Here is a 6,542-nt window from a genome sequence, read left to right on the forward strand (position 1 = left end):
TAACAGTTTTCTTTTTTTTCTTTTTTTTTTTTTGAGAAGTTGAATTTGATTAAATCAAATGCACTTATAATGGGGTTCCATCATGTTAATATAACAATTATTAGAGTACACAGAGAGAAAAATATTCCTTGGATTATTCTCAGTGGTTACTAAAGAGTCAATGTCACAGGAAATCCACTGTGACCAGGACCCCGCTTGACTAGTTTCTCAGGGATGCTGCAACACAATACCACAAAAAGGAGCCTTGAAACAACAGACATGGTTTCTCTCACAGCTCTGGAGCCTAGAAGTCCAAAGTCAAGTTGCCAGCAGGGCCACACTTCCTAAGTGTGAAGGCTTAGGGGAGATGACTTCTTGCCTTTCCCAGCTGCCAATGGTCCAGTCTTTCCTTCCCTTTGGCAGTTCACCTCCAGCCTTTGCCTCCTTCTCCCTGTGGCCTTCTTCCCTGTGCATGTGTGTCTGTGTTCTGTCCCCTAAGGACACTGTGATTCACTGGATTTAAGGCCCACCATAAATCTGGGATGATTTCATCTGGAATCCTTAACTAATGATATCTGTAAATACCTTACTTCTAAATAAAGTCACATTCTGAGGTTCTGAGTGAACATAAATTTTGGGGGATGCCATTCAACCCACCGCACATCCTCAGACATAAGCAGGAGACACAGGCCTTCACTCTGTCTCCCACTCTTCAGACAGCTTCACAGATCACAAACACAAAAATATGGCCACACACGCCAGGGGCACAAACGAAAATGTGTATGTGCTAAAGAACGCATGAGCAGCTCTGTATCTCAGGGTCTGACATTCAGCACCACCACAGCACAACCTAGAGATGTGAGCCTAAGCTATACAGCACGGCCTAATAGATGTGAGCGTAAACATCTACTCTGTGACTCAAACAAATTAAGCCCCAAGGAAACGCTTTTCCTAATCTATTGCCCCATGTTCCTAGGACAGAAGGCATCTATCTACAAATGTCATGAGTATGGCAGAGAGTGGTTCTAAATGCAAAAAGAGTGGCAAAAAAGTGTTTTGCAAGAAGTGGCAAAAAACAGTTAAGAAAGAGAAGACAGAGTTTCCCCCAGGAGTAGGACCTAGGCAGGCAGCAAATTCAGGCTGTCTGGCACCATAGTGCTAGTCACTGGCCCAAGTTAGAGGCCAACTGACAAGTCTTCGTGCCTCAGTTTTGTTGACCTACAGAATGCTTCAGTATCCATATTGTTGTAGAATGTATAAAAAATGTCTTTCATGTTGGTTGGAATCTGGCATATCTAATTTAGGTATCTGGTCAAAAAGAATACATACTACAGCAGAAAAATATAAAGACGATGAAGCCCAGATCTCAAGATAGAGACTTTGAAATTCTGACTAAATTACATATTCCAGTAATGGCGGATGAAGTTGGTCATTGTTTGTCACCCCAAAAAGGACAGATTTTTCTAGATATGACATTTGATTTGGGAGGGCACACAAAAGCCATTCTACAGAAGGAGTCAGATATTGTTCTGTATGGCTTGGATAGAGACCCTACAGCTTACGCATTAGCTGAACATCATTTGGAGCTGTCTCCTAAACAAATCTGAGCTATGCTGGGCCAGTTCAGCCAGGCAGAAGCCTTATTAATGAAAGCTGGAGTGCATCCAGGGACTTTTGATGGAGTTCTTATGGATCTCGGGTCTTCCTACATGCAACTTGATACTCCTAAAAGAGATTTTTCCCTCAGGAAGACAGTCCCTTTGACATGAGGATGGATGGTGGCAGGTACCCCAACATGCCCACTGCTGCTGATGTTGTGAATGCTTTAAATCAACAGGCACTTGCATCTATCCTGAGAACATACCAGGAAGAAAAGCATGCCAAGAAAATCGCTTCAGCAATTGTTCAGGCACGCAGCGTCTACCCCATCACCAGAACCCAGCAGCTTGCCAGTGTCGTCACAGGTGCATTTTCTCTCTCTGCTATTTATGCATGAAAAGACTTGCTACAGCAATCTACCCATATTGCCACCAAGACTTCCCAGACTCTTCGCATATTTGTGAACAATGAGCTCAATGAACTCTACACAGAACTGAAAGCAGCTCAGAAGTTTCTGAGACCTGGTGATTGCCTTGTTGCCCTCTCCTTCCATTCACTAGAGGATCGCATGGTCAAAAGATTTTTGCTTGGAATAAGCATGAAAGAAAGATTTAACCTAAGGGTCAGACAGCAAGTGATGAAAACATCGCAATTGGGTTCAGATCGCGGAAGCACAGGAGAAGTCTCTATGAGAAGAGTTCCTTTAATGTGGGACTTGATACATAAGAAGGTACTTAATCCACAAGATCAAGACGTACAAGAAAACCCCAGAGGGTGCTCAGCCAAGCTTAGAGCGGCTATCATATCATAAGTTACCATCATCTTATTTTTCAATTATTTTCTCACAATTTATCTAACCTTTAATCATGTTATCTTCCTGAATGTCTTGATATAGGTTTAATGTGGGACACTCTAAAAATTGATAACATTTAGCAATTTTTTTTCCTCAAAAAGAATCTGTAGGAAATATTAACATGACAGAGAAAGTTCCACTCAGGGAGCAGCAGCATCTCAAGACTGGAAAAATGTGTTAATCTTTGCATCATATTGAACTCTTGAAATGCAATCCTTCCTCTGGCCAGAAATTTTTTTTAAAATAATACTATGTTGTGTTTATCTAAGTATGTAAACTCAAGCTGTCAAAGAGAAAGATGTTATAATCATACCTGCATGTCCTAAATTTTGAACTTAGATATTTCAATTTGCAAAAGTCTTTCTCTAGGTCAAATAATGATGATTATGGAATAATTTTTAATGTCCTTACTTGTTAATAATTGCTATAGCGTTCTCAAATGCAGGCTTTTTGCAAATTTTAAAATATTAGTTTAAGTATGTGTTATACTGATAAAATTTCATTTTTCAAATTATAGCATATTATTTCAAAGGGATTTTTCAGTATGATATGGGCCATTTTGTTCATATATCACAAAATAAAAATGTAAAATCCTTACAGAGAATTGTTTCACAAAATGTATATTTCATGTCAATTGTATTTATTTTAATAATAACTCACAATGCCTTTAGTAAACAATAAAGTCTTTTATTAGAGTCCTGTATTTTTTAATTGAGCTCATCAAAATAATTCAGCCAAGTCTATTCGAAATAGAAAACTACCTATTTGATATAGTAAAATCAATGCTCCCTTTATGTTGTTACAAAGATATGATAACTGTAATAACAGTGAAAGTTTATTCAGGAAACGAGTACTTGGTAGAAGATTCTTTAACAAATTGATGGGATTGATTCATAATTCACATATCAACTTTTTACACGTACTAGGTACTTCTAACTTAATCAATTATTCAGCAAGGGCTGAACTTGTCATTAGAAATGAAAAGGCAAGTACAACATGCACGGCCCACAGTACATGTACTATCGAGTTTAGTAGAGGAAAATTATGTTTGTTAGTTATAATCACAGATGTCAATATAAAATGGTCACAGTGGTAAATACTACAAACAGGTCATACGTAGTACTAGAACAGCATCTAGTAAGGATTTTATCTGTTGTCAGAAACCAGGTATGAGAACATGATACTTGAATTGTGACCTGAAGGATGAGTTGGAGATAATTAGTCAAAGGGCACATGGGGTACAGAAGGCGGAATGTTGATTAATGCTGCATATAAATAAATATTATCTTAAATAGTTATCTTTGAAATCATATTTGCACTATTAATTTGCTCAGTAACTTTTTTCAAATACCGAAAAAAGATTCTCCATTATGGTTACAAATTTTAATTTGGTGAATCCAAGTGAATGAAATATCAGCATAACTGTATAGGCAAAATAGATAAGAATTAAATAGATGAATTTACCTCAGATTTGTTTTATCTACCTCTGTAATGTTTAATTTTAGTACCCAGGTTTGTTTACTACTTCTGCTTTACAGGCTTTATTTAAATCCAAATTTAAATCTGAACAATCCTCCAGGGAAATCAGAATTAGAAAAAAAATATCTGGAGAACAACATGCTTGAAATAGAAACAAGAGATGCACCTAGGTTAATTCCCTGAATCCTACTGGAACAGTGTACAAATTTCTCTTTGCATGTAACAACTATTTGTGAATGAGACATACTCCGCAAAAATTCTTATCCTTGTATGTTATTGGAAAATAAAAGATCACATTTGTATATTTAACAGTCATTCACCTATTTCATAAGTCATGTTTTCATTCTGTATAGTATGGCAATTATTTTTATATTAAATAGAAACTGAATGCACTGGGCTGGACAGTGTCCCCCCGAAATTAATTTACCTCCTAGAGCCTCAGAAAGTGACCTTATTTGGAAATACTGTGATTGTGGTTGTAAGTAGCTAACATGAGGTCATACTGGAGCAAGGCAGGTCCTTAACCCAACATGACTGGTGTTCCTTATAAGGGAAAATAGGGTGGGCGTGGTGGCTCACACCAAAGTAATCTCAGCACTTTGGGAGGCCAAGCCAGGCAAATCACTTGAGGCCCAGGAGTTCAAGACCAGCCTGGCCAACATTGCGAAAACCCGTCTCTACTAAAAATACAGAAATTAGCCATGTGTGGTGGTGTGTGCCTGTAATCTCAGCTACTCAGGAGGCTGAGGCACAAGAATCACTCGAGCCCAAGAGGTGGAGCTTGCAGTAAGCCAAAATCGCACCACTGCACTCCAGCCTGAGCACCAGAATGAGACCCCATCTCCAAAGAAGAAGAAGAAGAAGACGAAGAGAGAAGATAGAGACATAGAGACACAGGGGAGAATGCCACATGAAGCTGGAGGCAAGATTGGAGTGATACATCGTGGCAACCATCAGAAGACAGGAAAAAAGCATGGAGTAGATTCTCCCTCAGAGTTCCAGTAGTTGCCAACCCTGCTAACATGATTTTGCACTTCTTGCCTCCAGAAGCGTGAGAGAATATATTTCTGCTATTTTAAGGTACCCAGTTTGTGGTAATTATTATAGCAATCCTAGGAAACTAATACTCTGACAGAAAAAAATCTTGGATAATATGCATGAGAAAAATTCTTTAATAAACACAAACTTGGTTTCAAAATGTTTTCATGCAAAAATAGATGATTCACGCCTGTAATCAATCCCAGCACTTTGGGAGGCCAAGGCAGGCACATCGCAAGGTCAGGAGACAGAGACCATCCTGACTAACACTGTGAAAACCCATCTCTACTAAAAATACAGAAATTTAGCCAAACGTGGTGGCACGTGCCTGTAGTCTCAGCTACTCAGGAGGCTAAGGCAGGAGAATCACTTGAACTTGCGAGGCAGAGTTTGCAGTGAGCCGAGATTGAGCCACTGCACTCCAGCCTGGATGACAGACGGAGATTCTATCTCAAAAAATGAAAAAAAGATTAGCTTTTCTGTAATTAGGCTGTGTTTCATAGTCATTCTTGCCTGCTTCTTAGTCTTTCTTGTAGGATGCAGAATAAAATACATGAATGAGTTTAAAATGGTTAACTTTGGAGAATGGTTTTGGGAAGTTCATACAATACACAGAAATAAAAGCTGATGTTGGTATGAATGCATATCACTCTTCTAATAAAATATTTCTAAATCTTAAACAGAAAACATTTGTCAAATATTTCCTCTCAAATAGATTGTTATGTAATAAAATATCTCTCTCCAGTAGTGCTGAGGCTCCATTTAGTTGCTATTCTTCATGGTATTCTTCTTCTTCTTTTTTTTTTTTTTTTTTGAGGCAGAATCTCTCTCTGTCACACAGGCTGGAGTGCAGTGGCATGATCTCGGCTCACTGCAACTTCTGCCTCCTGGGGTCAAGGGATTCTCCTGCCTCAGCCTCCTAAGTAGCTGAGATTAGAAGTGCCTGCCACCACACTCAGCTAATTTTTGTATTTGTGGTAGCGATGTTTCACCATGTTGATGAGGCTGGTCTTGAACTCCTGACCTTATGTGATCCACCTGTCTCAGCCTCTCAAAGTACTGGGATTACAGGCATGAGCCACGGTGCCCAACCTCTTCATGGTACTCTAATTTGGGGATCTAGTCTGTGATCCAAAATGTGTGTGAATTAGCATGGCATTCACACAGCTTGGGGAACACTTGCAATATTAAACTTTTAACATTACTCTTAAGCTTGTATATATATGTCCAAATCACATATGTATTAAGTGTGATACTCTTTATTTGGGCAATAGGTAAACACTAACTACAAAATTGAGGATAGTTTTATTTTAAAAATATTTAATTAGTTAATTAAATTTTTATGTGTTAGTTTTATTTAAATAATTGATGCAGTTTTTATTTTTATTAGTTGTAAGTTGTAGTCTACATTTTAATTTTAACAGATGATATTGTATATTTTAGAAAAAAACTTTATCAAATTATTTTAATATTTTACATTTCAGTTAATTTATACTTCTGATGGTAATACATTCAAATTGCATACACACTGAGAATAGTTACATTTTATTTAATTTATACTATGATGAAGGTATATTCAAATAGTGTATATTTT

The 6,542-nt window shown here is 37.8% G+C and overlaps 1 pseudogene; it reads left to right on the forward strand.

Annotated features, from left to right (window-relative positions):
• The first annotated feature begins 1,102 nt into the window (after nucleotides 1-1,102).
• LOC116556706 lies at nucleotides 1,103-2,016 on the forward strand (annotated as a pseudogene).
• Nucleotides 2,017-6,542: the final 4,526 nt, after the last annotated feature.

This window comes from Sapajus apella, unplaced genomic scaffold, assembly GCF_009761245.1.
Source record: "Sapajus apella isolate SASKATOON/1434 unplaced genomic scaffold, GSC_monkey_1.0 scaffold2, whole genome shotgun sequence".
Taxonomy (NCBI): Eukaryota; Metazoa; Chordata; class Mammalia; order Primates; family Cebidae; genus Sapajus; species Sapajus apella.